This window comes from Trachypithecus francoisi, unplaced genomic scaffold (genome assembly GCF_009764315.1).
Source record: "Trachypithecus francoisi isolate TF-2019V2 unplaced genomic scaffold, Tfra_2.0 Lachesis_group17, whole genome shotgun sequence".
NCBI classification, from domain to species: Eukaryota; Metazoa; Chordata; class Mammalia; order Primates; family Cercopithecidae; genus Trachypithecus; species Trachypithecus francoisi.
The window spans coordinates 32,243,204-32,257,301 of record NW_022681462.1 but is presented as its reverse complement, the minus strand read 5'-3'; positions in this window follow the sequence as shown (position 1 = coordinate 32,257,301).

The window sequence follows — 14,098 nt, the reverse complement described above, 5'->3', positions numbered from 1 at the left end:
TTGAATTTTGTTGAAGGCCTTTTCTGCATCTATTGAGATAATCATATGGTTTTCTCATTGGTTCTGTTTATGTGATATATTACGTTTATTGATTTGTGTATGTTGAACCAGGCTTGCATCCCAGGGATGAAGCCGACTTGATTGTGGTGGATAAGCTTTTTGATGTGCTGCTGGATTTGGTTTGCCAGTATTTTATTGAGGATTTTAGCATCGATGTTCATCAGGGACATTGGTATAAAGTTCTCTTTTTTTGTTGTGTCTCTGCCAGGCTTTGGTATCAGGATGATCCTGGCCTCATAAAATGAGTTAAGGAGGATTCCCTCTTTTTCTATTGATTGGAATAGTTTCAGAAGGAATGGTAACAGCTCCTCTTTGTACCTCTGGTAGAATTCAGCTGGTCCTGGACTTTTTTTGGTTGGTAGGCTATTAAGTATTGCCTCAATTTCAGAGCCTGTTATTGGTTTATTCAGAGATTCAACTTCTTCCTGGTTTAGTCTTGGGAGGGTGTATGTGTCCAGGAAATTATCCATTTCTTCTAGATTTTCTTGTTTATTTGTGTAGAGGTGTTTATATTATTCTCTGATGGTAGTTTGTACTTCTGTGGGATCGGTGGTGATATCCCCTTTATCATTTTTTATGGTGCGTATTTCATTCTTCTCTCTTTTCTTCATTGTTAGTCTTCCTAGTGGTCTATCAATTTTGTTGATCTTTACAAAAACCCAGCTCCTGGATTTATTAATTTTTTGAAGGGTTTTTTGTGTCTCTATCTCTTTCAGTTCTGCTCTGATTTTAGTTATTTCTTGTCTTCTGCTAGCTGTTGAATATGTGTGTTCTTGCCTCTCTAGTTCTTTTAATTGTGATGTTAGGTTGTCAATTTTAGATCTTGCTTGTTCTCTCATGGTCATTTATTGCTATAAATTTCCCTCTACACACTGCTTTAAATGTGTTCCAAAGATTCTGGTATGTTGTTTCTTTGTTCTCATTGGTTTCAAAGAACATCTTTATTTCTGCCTTCATTTCGTTATGTACACAATAGTCATTCAGGAGCAAGTTGTTCAGTTTCCATGTAGTTGTGTGGTTTTGAGTGAGTTTCTTAATCCTGAGTTCTAATTTGATTGCACTTTCATCTGAGAGACAGTTTGTTATGATTTCTGTTCTTTTACATTTGCTGAGGAGTGCTTTACTTCCGATTATGTGCTCAGTTTCAGAATAAGTATGATGTGGTGCTGAGAAGAATGTATATTCTGTTGATTTGGGGTGGAGAGTTCTATAGATGTCTATTAGGTCTGCTTGCTGCAGAGCTGAGTTCAATTCCTGGATATCCTTGTTAACCTTCTGTCTCATTGATCTAATATTGACAGTGGGGTGTTAAAGTCTCCCATTCTTATTGTGTGGGAGTCTAAGTCTCTTTGCAGGTCTCTAAGCACTTGCTTAATGAAGCTAGGTGCTCTGTATTGGGTGCATATATATTTAGGATAGTAAGCTCTTCTTGTTGAATTGATCCCTGTACCATCACGTAATAGCCTTCTTTGTCTCTTTTGATCTTTGTTGGTTTAAAGTCTGTTTTATCAGAGACTAGGATTGCAAATCCTGCCTTTTTTTTTTTTTGGCTTTCCATTTGCTCGGTAGATCTTCCTCCATCACTTTATTTTGAGCCTATGTGTGTCTCTGCATGTGAGATGGCTCTCTTGAATACAGCACACTGACGGGTCTTGACTCTATCCAATTTGCCAGTCTGTGTCTTTTAATTGAGGCATTTAGCCCATTTACATTTAAGGTTACTATTGTTATGTGTGAATTTGATCCTATCATTATGATGCTAGCTGGTTTTTTTGCCCATTAGTTAATGCAGTTTCTTCATAATGTCAATGTTCTTTAAAATTTGGAATGTTTTTGCAGAGACTGGTACCCGTTGTTCCTTTCCATGTTTAGTGCTTCCTTCAGGAGCTCTGGTAAGGCAGGTCTGGTGGTGACAAAAATCCCTCATCATTTGCTTGTCTGTAAAGGATTTTATTTCTCCTTTGCTTGTGAAGCTTAGTTTGGCTGAATATGATATTCTGGATTGAAAATTCTTTTCTTTTTTTTTTTTTTTTTTTTTTTTTTTGAGACGGAGTCTCGCTCTGTCGCCCAGGCTGGAGTGCAGTGGCCGGATCTCAGCTCACTGCAAGCTCCGCCTCCCGGGTTTACGCCATTCTCTCGCCTCAGCCTCCCGAGTAGCTGGGACTACAGGCGCCCGCCACCTCGCCCGGCTAGTTTTTTGTATTTTTTAGTAGAGACGGGGTTTCACTGTGTTAGCCAGGATGGTCTCGATTTCCTGACCTCGTGATCCGCCCGTCTCGGCCTCCCAAAGTGCTGGGATTACAGGCTTGAGCCACCGCGCCCGGCCTCTGAAAATTCTTTTCTTTGAGAATGTTGAATATTGGCCCCCATTCTCTTCTGGCTTGCAGGGTTTCTGCCAAGAGATCCACTGTCAGTCTGATGAGCTTCCCTTTGTGGGTAACTCAACCTTTCTCTCTTGCTGCCCTTAACATTTTTTCCTTCATTTCAACTTTGGTGAATCTGATGATTATGTGTCTTAGGGTTGCTCTTCTCAAAGAGTATCTTTGTGCTGTTCTCTGTATTTCCTGAATTTGAATGTTGGTCTGCCTTGCTAGGTTGGGGAAGTTCTCCTGGATAATATCCTGAAGATTGTTTTCCAACTTGGTTCCATTCTTCCTGTCAATTTTAGGTACACCAATCAAACATAGATTTGGTCTTTTCACATAGTCCCATATTTCTTGGAGGTTTTGTTCATTTCTTTTTATCTTTTCTCTAATCTTGTCTTCTCTCTTTATTTCATTAAGTTGATCTTCAATCACTGATATCCTTTCTTCTGTTTGATCGATTTGGCTATTGATACTTATGTATTCTTCACAAAGTTCTCCTGCTGTGTTTTTCTGCTCCATCAGGACATTTATGTTCTTCTCTACATGGGTTATTCTAGTTAACAATTCGACTAACCTTTTTTCAATGTTCTTAGCTCCCTTGCATTGGGTCAGAACACGCTCCTGTAGCTCGGAGGAGTTTGTTATTACCCACCTTCTGAAGTCTACTTCTGTCAGTTTGTCAAATTCATTCTCCATCCAGTTTTGTTCCCTTGCTGACGAGGAGTTGTGATCCTTTGAGGAGAAGAGGCATTCTGGTTTTTTGAATTTTCAGCCTTTTTGCACTGGTTTTTCCTCATCTTTGTGGATTTCTCTACCTTTAGTTTTTGATGTTGGTGACCTTCGGATGGGGTCTTTGGGTGGATGTGCTAATCCTTTCTGTTTGTTTCTTTTCCTTCTAACAGTGAGGCACCTCTGCTGCAGGTCTGCTGGAGTTTGCTGGAGGTCCACTCCCGACCCTATTCACTTGGGTATCACCAGCGGAGGCTGCAGAGCAGCAAAGATTGCTGCCTGTTCTTTCCTCTGGAAGCTTCGTCTCAGAAGGGCATCTGCCAGGTGCTAGCCAAAGCTCTCCTGTATGAGGTGTCTGCCGACCTCTACTGGGAGGTGTCTCCCAGTCAGTACACACGGGGGTCAGGGACCCACTTGAGGAGGCAGTCTGACCCTCAGAAGAGCTCGAAGGCTGTGCTGAGAGGTCTGTTGCTCTCTTCAGAGCGGTCAGGCAGGGACGTTTTAAGTCTGCTATAAGCCCCTGACTGGGGCTGCTGCCTTTTTTACAGAGATACCCTGTCCAGAGAGGAGAAATCTGGCAGTCTGGCCATAGCAACCTTGCTGAGCTGCAGTGGGTTCCACCCAGTTCGAACTTCCCACTGGTTTTGTTTACACTGTGACTATAAACCACCTACTCAATTCTCAGAAATGGCAGACGCCCCTCCCCCAATCAAGCTCGGATGTCCCAGGTGGATCTCAGATTGTTACCTTGCTGGCAGCAAGAATTTCAAGCCAATGAATCTTAGTTTCCTGAACTCTGTGTGGGAGGGACCTGCCATGCTAGACTCTTGGCTCCCTGGCTCCTGGCTTCCGCACCCCTTTCCAAGGGAGTGAAAGGTTCTGTCTCACTGGTGTTCCACACGCCACTGGGGTATGGAAAAAAAAAAAAAGAGCTCCTGCAGCTAGTTTGGTGTCTGCCCAATTGGCCGCCCAGTTTTGTGTTTGAAACCCAGGACCCTGGTGGGGTAGGCACCAGAGGGGATCTCCTGGTTTGCGGTTTGGGAAGACTGTGGGATAAGGGCAGTATCTGTGCTGGAGTTCCTCAGGCTCAGACACTCACCACTCCCCTTTCCTTGGCTAGGGGAGAAAATTCCCCAACCTTTTGCACTTCCCAGCTGAGGTGACCCTGCCCTGCTTCCACTCGCCCTCCCACTGTCCAACCAGTCCCAATGAGATGAACCGGGTACCTCAGTTGGAAATGCAGACATCACCTGCCTTCTGTGTTGATCTCACTGGGAGCTGCAGACCAGAGCTGTTCCTATTCGGCCATCTTGAATCCTTCTGCTATCACTATTTTAATAAGCACCCCCCCACTCTCACCCCAGTGATTCTGATGCACGGTAACTTTTAAGAAACACTGAAATCAGCTATGTAAAGGCACCTTCTTTTTTCTGTCTCCTAGAACAGCCTGGGAAGGATATGTCTACACTACAGAGGGCTAATCTCCAGTATCAAGTACAAAGCTGACAGATATAAAGACAGTATCAATGCATCTAATTTGTCCATGCCTCTTATTTTCTCTTGAAATCATTCAAAATCTCTGTTAGGTGGTAGAACCATGATAATTATAAGGTCAAAATTCTTGAGCAGACTCTAATATCAAGAACGTTGTTTCTGTCATGGAACAATACACAGCCATAAAAAACTGAAATTATGTCTTTTGAAGCAACAGGGATGCAGCTGGAAGCCATTATTCTAAGAGAGTTAATGTGGGTACAAAAAACCAAATACCTCATGTTCTCACTTACAAGGGGTAGCTAAATATTGAGCACACATGAACACAAATAAGGGAACAATAGACACCAGAGCTTACTTGAGGGGGAAGGGTGGGAGGAGGATGAAGGTCGAAAACAACACCTACTAGATACTATGCTCACTATGTGGGTGACGAAATCATTTATACAACAAACCCCAGCGAAATGCAATTTACTTATGTAACAAACCTGCACATGTACCCCTGTATTTAAAATAAAAGTTGAGAAAATAAAAAGAAGCTGGTTTCTTTCTAGAGGCATTAACTTTCACTTTCAAGTATTCAAAGTAATCATTTTATTCTTACAACACCTACCTTCTTTATCTACTATTAGTAATATAGTAGGATATTATTTTTTTTCTGGTAAATTTCAGTCCATTCATTAAAACATAACACAAAATGTTTTTAGAAAATTTCTGTGTCATTGTTGGAAGTTCAAATATAACTTGAGAATAAAATAGCTCAAGGGCTTTGAGCTTTAGGTTTTAGGGCAGTTAATTGTGGATAATATTAGCTAATACTTACTGAGTGATAGCTATGAGTCAGATGCTCTTCAGAGGCTTGTATATGTATAGTCTTAATCTTCATAAACAACATATGGAATATTATTATCCTTATTTTTACATGAGAAAACTGAGGCACCCAAAGGTTATATAGTTTTTTTATGGTCATGAAACTACTAAGCGAGAGACATATGTTTACAGTGGAGGTAATCTACCTGCAGAGCCCAAACTCTTAACCATGACAATGGACTACTTGCCATATGTGAGCAAGAGCTGACAAGTAAAAGGTGGAAAACTCTATGAGATTATTCGATAAATGGAAAGTAGTTTATGAAAATACATTTGGTTCTTAAAGGAAAAACACCTGTGATATAATACAGACATGAGAATATTGATTGTAATTTGAGTAAACGTTGTGATTCCCTATCGAAATCAGTATAAAAAGCCAATTAATGCATTAAAGCAAAAAAAAAGAAAAGAGTAATATTTAGGATGGTATAATAGCTAATTAACTTTTTAAAAAATTTGAGTCATTCCATACAAATTAAAATTCAAAATGTTATAAATTATAGCCATTTATGATGACAATCTTTCCAAATCAGATTACAAATACACGTGTGTGTGTATGTATATAGACACAAAAAATATATATAATTTTATCTCAGAATAATTTAAATATAAATCAGATTGTTTTTGTTGTTGAGAGTTAGCATCATAAATATTGGTTCTGATGCAGTAAGTTCTTATATGGGTTGGAAAACATGAGACACATTTGTCCAGTAATAAGCAGTATCTGGCTCATAGTTGGCCATATATATAGGCATAAGATTGAAGTTGTGTTTTGGGATCATATCATAATGTGCTGTTGTGTAGCATAAAGACCTTGAATTTTATTTGGCATGTAATGAGATATAGAATCTATTATTATTATTTTTAAATCAGGAATTGTATAATCAATCCTTTCTTTCAGAAAGAACAATGTGTAAGAAGGACAAAAACAATACAAAAAAAAGACACAGAAATAAACTTTGAAGTTATTGAAATTTTCTATGTTAGAGATAATGGAGGTTTAAAGTAGAGTGTTTCAAACGGAGTTTAAAGGAGGAGTCAGAAATAAAGGGCATTTCAGTATCAGAATCAATTCCAGGTGAGAATGAGAGAAGGGAGAAGTCAGGGATGATTGTAAGACTTTAAGCCTTTAAGCGATTGATGAACAGTGGCATCGTTAATAAGAAACACTAAAATAAAAGCTCTCCAGCCTACCTCCACCACTGCAGTCACCACTAAGACAACTGATTCCACTTCTGACAGTGACAAGATGGGATGTGATTTCTATAAAATCTTGTTCGGCTCTAAAAGTCCATAATGTTATAAAACTACATTTGAAATTAAAAGTAACAGAGGCATCTTACCAGGTATATAATGAATATATAGAGATAGGTATTAGTAACAGGTTGGAAAATGCCCCAAAATCAAATTCTAACATGTTTACGTAGTATTTATGAAGACACAGACACACACACACACACACCCTAAATATGAGATAATTGATTCAACTCTTGTACTGTGTCTCTTTCAGCAATTTGAAGACCTCTAATTTGCTAGCAACAATGATATCACTTTTATGTTACCGAGCTTGAGTAACATTGTAAGGTTTAAGACTTGGGTTGTGATTTCCAGAAGCTCATCTGAGGAAGAATTCTGCCTCATGGTAATAAAATCCTTTTCTTCTAACTCCTCAAGAGTAGCTTTAATTAACTTTTTCTTTTGCACATACATTGGGTAACGTGGTCTTTATAATCAGTGTCTCAGATAATGAACATAGTTCAGAGAAAATAATCCGGCTCAAAGTCCAGATATACCAAAGTATTATTCCTTCCTAACCACTCAACAACCCGCTGCTTAACTTTTTAAATGCACTTCCAAATTTACATAATAGAGAAAATGATAACTTTGGAGAACACTGTTTTTGCCTGTGGTATAAAAAGAAATCTCAGGTTATGAGGCTAAGGTTTGCATAAGTACACTACCTAGCACTGTGATTCTATTACCTTGATTTTCTCCTTCTTCAAAGAACTCTAAATACTTCTGCCAGAGAAATTTTTCTTTTACTATATTATTTTCTGGCCCAAGAATTGTCAGTGTTTTTCTAATTCCATATGGACCATTTTCAGACTCTTAGTTTGCATTCACTGTCACCCAGTATTTGATCCTACTCAAATTATGCTACTTTCTCTCATTTTGATTTTGACCCGCTGTCCAGTATACACTCTTTCTCACCAACATAGGCCATTCTCAACTGCCTGCACAGTTTTCTATGTGTTCCTCTCTCTGTCTAGAATGACCCTTTCTTCCCCCTCCTCCATAAATCCTACAAGTTTTTAGAAGTACTGCTCTAGGTTCCCCTCTTCTAAAACTCCTTTTCTGGTCTGCAGTGATCTCCATCTGCTCTGGAGCTCTGCTGAACATCTAATAAACTGAAACACATTCACACTTAACGCTACCATTTGTTTCACCATCTCAGTTCTATCACTCCAACTAGATTTTTTATCCAGAGTACTAGGTGATACATCATCTTCATTTAACAACTTTAGTCAGTATTTGGCCATGTGATGGGGACATACTGTGATCTATCCATATGGGTTTTCTTAAAAGCTCCCATATTGTTTAGGATTATTGAATGCAGTATCATCTACCCAAATGTGTCTGTCTGTTTAATGGGTTGATTTAAATAATGGTCGGGGGGCGGAGCAAGATGGCCGAATAGGAACAGCTCCAGTCTCCAACTCCCAGCACGAGCGACACAGAAGACCGGTGATTTCTGCATTTTCAAGTGAGGTACTGGGGTCATCTCACTAGGGAGTGCCGGACAATCGGTGCTGGTCAGCTGCTGAAGCCTGACCAGTGAGAGCTGAAGCAGGGTGAGGCATTGCCTCACCTGGAAGTGCAAGAGGGAAGGGAATCCGTTTTCCTAGCCAGGGGAACTGAGACACACAACACCTGGAAAATCGGGTAACTCTCACCCCAATACTGCGCTTTCAGCAATCAGGCACACCAGGAGAATATATCCCACACCTGGCTGGGAGGGGCCCACGCCCAAGGAGCCTCCCTCACTGCTAACAAAGCAGTCTGCGGCGATCTATCCGCAAGGCAGCAGCGAGGCTTGGGGAGGGGCGCCCACCATTGCTGAGGCTTAAGTAGGTAAACACCGCCGCTGGGAAGCTCGAACTGGGTGGAGCTCACAGCAGCTCAAGGAAGCCTGCCTGTCTCTGTAGACTACACCTCTGGGGACACCGCACAGCTGAAGACCAATAGGGGAAGCAGCGGGGGCCGGTGCAGATGCGAATGACTCTGTCTGACAGCTTTGGGGAGAGCCATGGATCTCCCAACGCGGAGGTTGAGATCTGAGAATGGACAGACTGCCTGCTCAGGTGGGTCCCTGACCCCTGAGTAGCCTAGCTGGGAGACATCTCCCACTAGGGGCAGTCTGACACCCCACACCTCACAGGGTGGAGTACACCCCTGAGAGGAAGCTTCCAAAGGAAGAATCAGACAGGTACACTCACTGTTCAGCAATATTCTATCTTCTGCAACCTCTGCTGCTGATACCCAGGCAAACAGGGTCTGGAGTGGACCTCAAGCAATCTCCAACAGACCTATAGCTGAGGGTCCTGACTGTCAGAAGGAAAACTATCAAACAGGAAGCACACCTACACCAAAACCCCATCAGTACGTCACCATCATCAAAGACCAGAGACAGATAAAATCACAAAGATGGGGAAGAAGCAGGGCAGAAAAGCTGGAAATTCAAAAAATAAGAGCGCATCTCCCCCGGCAAAGGAGCGCAGCCCATCGCCAGCAACGGATCAAAGCTGGTCAGAGAATGACTTTAATGAGATGAGAAAAGAAGGCTTCAGTCCATCAAACTTCTCAGAACTAAAGGAGGAATTACGCACCCAGTGCAAAGAAACTAAAAATCTTGAAAAAAGAGTGGAAGAATTGACAGCTAGAATAATTAATGCAGAGAAGATCATAAACGAAATGACAGAGATGAAAACCATGAAACGAGAATACGTGACAAATGCACAAGCTTCAGTAACCGACTCGATCAACTGGAAGAAAGAGTATCAGCGATTGAGGATCAAATGAATGAAATGAAGCGAGAAGAGAAACCAAAAGAAAAAAGAAGAAAAAGAAATGAACAAAGCCTGCAAGAAGTATGGGATTATGTAAAAAGACCAAATCTACGTCTGATTGGGGTGCCTGAAAGTGAGGGGGAAAATGGAACCAAGTTGGAAAACACTCTTCAGGATATCATCCAGGAGAACTTCCCCAACCTAGTAGGGCAGGCCAACATTCAAATTCAGGAAATACAGAGAACACCACAAAGATACTTTTCGAGAAGAGCAACTCCAAGACACATAATTGCCAGATTCACCAAAGTTGAAATGAAGGAAAAAATCTTAAGGGCAGCCAGAGAGAAAGGTCGGATTACCCACAAAGGGAAGTCCATCAGACTAATAGCAGATCTCTCGGCAGAAACTCTACAAGCCAGAAGAGAGTGGGGGCCAATATTCAACATTCTTAAAGAAAAGAATTTTAAACCCAGAATTTCATATCCAGCCAAACTAAGTTTCATAAGTGAAGGAGAAATAAAATCCTTTATAGATAAGCAAATGCTTAGAGATTTTGTCACCACCAGGCCTGCCTTACAAGAGACCCTGAAGGAAGCCCTAAACATGGAAAGGAACAACCGGTACCAGCCATTGCAAAAACATGCCAAAATGTAAAGACCATCAAGGCTAGGAAGAAACTGCATCAACTAATGAGCAAAATAACCAGTTAATATCATAATGACAGGATCAAGTTCACACATAACAATATTAACCTTAATGTCAATGGACTAAATGCTCCAATTAAAAGACACAGACTGGCAAACTGGATAAAGAGTCAAGACTCATCAGACTGCTGTATTCAGGAGACCCATCTCACATGCAGAGACATACATAGGCTCAAAATGAAGGATGGAGGAAGATCTACCAAGCAAATGGAGAACAAAAAAAAGCAGGGGTTGCAATCCTAGTCTCTGATAAAACAGACTTTAAACCATCAAAGATCAAAAGAGACAAAGAAGGCCATTACATAATGGTAAAGGTATCAATTCAACAGGAAGAGCTAACTCTCCTAATATATATGCACCCAATACAGGAGCACCCAGATTCATCAAGCAAGTCCTTAGAGACTTACAAAGAGACTTAGACTCCCATACAATAATAATGGGAGACTTCAACACTCCACTGTCAACATTAGACAGATCAACGAGACAGAAAGTTAACAAGGATATCCAGGAATTGAACTCATCTCTGCACCAAGCGACCTAATAGACATCTATAGAACTCTCCACCCCAAATCAACAGAATATACATTCTTCTCAGCACCACATCGCACTTATTCCAAAATGACCACATAATTGGAAGTAAAGCACTCCTCAGCAAATGTACAAGAACAGAAATTATAACAAACTGTCTCTCAGACCACAGTGCAACCAAACTAAAACTCAGGACTAAGAAACTCAATCAAAACCGCTCAACTACATGGAAACTGAACAACCTGCTCCTGAATGACTACAGGGTACATAACGAAATGAAAGCAGAAATAAAGATGTTCTTTGAAACCAATGAGAACAAAGATACAACATACCAGAATCTCTGGGACACATTTAAAGCAGTGTGTAGAGGAAATTTATAGCACTAAACCCCACAGAGAAAGCAGGAAAGATCTAAAATGGACACTCTAACATCACAATTAAAAGAACTAGAGAGGCAAGAGCAAACACATTCAAAAGCTAGCAGAAGGCAAGAAATAACTAAGATCAGAGCAGAACCGAAGGAGATTGAGACACAAAAAACCCTCCAAAAAATCAATGAATCCAGGAGTTTGTTTTGAAAAGATCAACAAAATTGACAGACCGCTAGCAAGACTAACAAGAAGAAAAGAGAGAGAATCAAATAGACGCAATAAAAAATGATAAAGGGGATATCACCACCGACCCCACAGAAATACAAACAACCATCAGAGAATAAACGCCTCTATGCAAATCAACTAGAAAATCTAGAAGAAATGGATAATTTCCTGGACACTTACACTCTCCCAAGACTAAACCAGGAAGAAGTTGAATCCCTGAATAGACCAATAGCAGGCTCTGAAATTGAGGCAATAAATAATAGCCTACCAACCAAATAAAGTCCAGGACCAGATGGATTCACAGCTGAATTCTACCAGAGATACAAGGAGGAGCTGGTACCATTCCTTCTGAAACTATTCCAATCAATAGAAAAAGAGGGAATCCTCCCTAACTCATTTTATGAGGCCAACATCATCCTGATAACAAAGCCTGGCAGAGACACAACAAAAAAAGAGAATTTTAGACCAATATCCCTGATGAACATCGATGCAAAAATTCTCAATAAAATACTGGCAAACCGGATTCAGCAGCACATCAAAAAGCTTACCCATCATGATCAAGTGGGCTTCATCCCTGGGATGCAAGGCTGGTTCAACATTCGCAAATCAATAAACGTAATCCAGCATATAAACAGAACCAAGACAAGAACCACATGATTATCTCAATAGATGCAGAAAAGGCTTTTGACAAAATTCAACAGCCCTTCATGCTAAAAACGCTCAATAAATTCAGTATCGATGGAACGTACCTCAAAATAATAAGAGCTATTTATGACAAACCACAGCTAATATCATACTGAATGAGCAAAAACTGGAAAAATTCCCTTTGAAAACTGGCACAAGACAGGGATGCCCTCTCTCACCACTCCTATTCAACATAGTGTTGGAAGTTCTGGCTATGGCAATCAGGCAAGAGAAAGAAATAAAGGGTATTCAGTTAGGAAAAGAAGAAGTCAAATTGTCCCTGTTTGCAGATGACATGATTGTATATTTAGAAAATCCCATCGTCTAAGCCCAAAATCTCCTTAAGCTGATAAGCAACTTCAGCAAAGTCTCAGGATACAAAATTAATGTGCAAAAATCACAAGCATTCTTATACACCAGTAACAGACAAGCAGAGAGCCAAATCAGGATGAACTTCCATTCACAATTGCTTCAAAGAGAATAAAATACCTAGGAATCCAACTTACAAGGGATATAAAGGACCTCTTCAAGGAGAACTACAAACCACTGCTCAGTGAAATCAAAGAGGACACAAACAAATGGAGAACATACCATGCTCATGGATAGGAAGAATCATATCGTGAAAATGGCCATACTGCCCAAGGCTATTTATAGATTCAATGCCATCCCATCAAGCTACCAATGACTTTCTTCACAGAATTGGAAAAACTGCTTTAAAGTTCATATGGAACCAAAAAAGAGCCCGCATTGCCAAGACAATCCTAAGTCAAAAGGACAAAGCTGGAGGCGTCACACTACCTGACTTCAAAATATACTACAAGGCTACAGTAACCAAAACAGCATGGTACTGGGACCACAACAGAGATATAGACCAATGGAATAGAACAGAGTCCTCAGAAATAATACCACACATCCACAGCCATCTGATCTTTGACAAACCTGAGAAAAACAAGAAATGGGGAAAGGATTCCCTATTTAATAAATGGTGCTGGGAAAATTGGCTAGCCATAAGTAGAAAGCTGAAACTGGATCCTTTCCTTACTCCTTATACGAAGATTAATTCAAGATGGATTAGAGACTTAAATGTTAGACCTAATACCATAAAAATCCTAGAAGAAAATCTAGGTAGTACCATTCAGGACATAGGCATGGGCAAGGACTTCATGTCTAAAACACCAAAAGCAATGGCAGCTAAAGCCAAAATTGACAAATGGGATCTAATTAAACTAAAGAGCTTTTGCACAGCAAAAGAACTACCATCAGAGTGAACAGGCAACCTACAGAATGGGAGAAAATTTTTGCAACCTACTCATCTGACGAAGGGCTAATATCCAGAATCTACAAAGAACTCAAACAAATATACAAGAAAAAACAAACAACCCCATCAAAAAGTGGGCAAAGGATATGAACAGACATTCTCAAAAGAAGACATTCATACAGCCAACAGACACATGAAAAAATGCTCATCATCACTGGCCATCAGAGAGATGCAAATCAAAACCACAATGAGATATCATCTCACACCAGTTAGAATGGCAATCATTAAGAAGTCAGGAAACAACAGGTGTTGGAGAGGATGTGGAGAAATAGGAACACTTTTACACTGTTGGTGGGATTGTAAACTAGTTCAACCATTATGGAAAACAGTATGGCAATTCCTCAAGGATCTAGAACTAGATGTACCATATGACCCAGCCATCCCACTACTGGGCATATACCCAAAGGATTTTAAATTATTCTACTACAAAGACACATGCACACGTATGTTTATTGCGGCACTATTCACAATAGCAAAGACTTGGAATCAACCCAAATGTCCATCTGTGACAGACTGGATTAAGAAAATGTGGCATATATACACCATGGAATACTATGCAGCCCTAAAAAATGATGAGTTTGCATCCTTTGTAGGGACATGGATGCAGCTGGAAACCATCATTCTTAGCAAACTATCACAAGAAGAGAAAACCAAACACCGCATGTTCTCACTCATAGGTGGG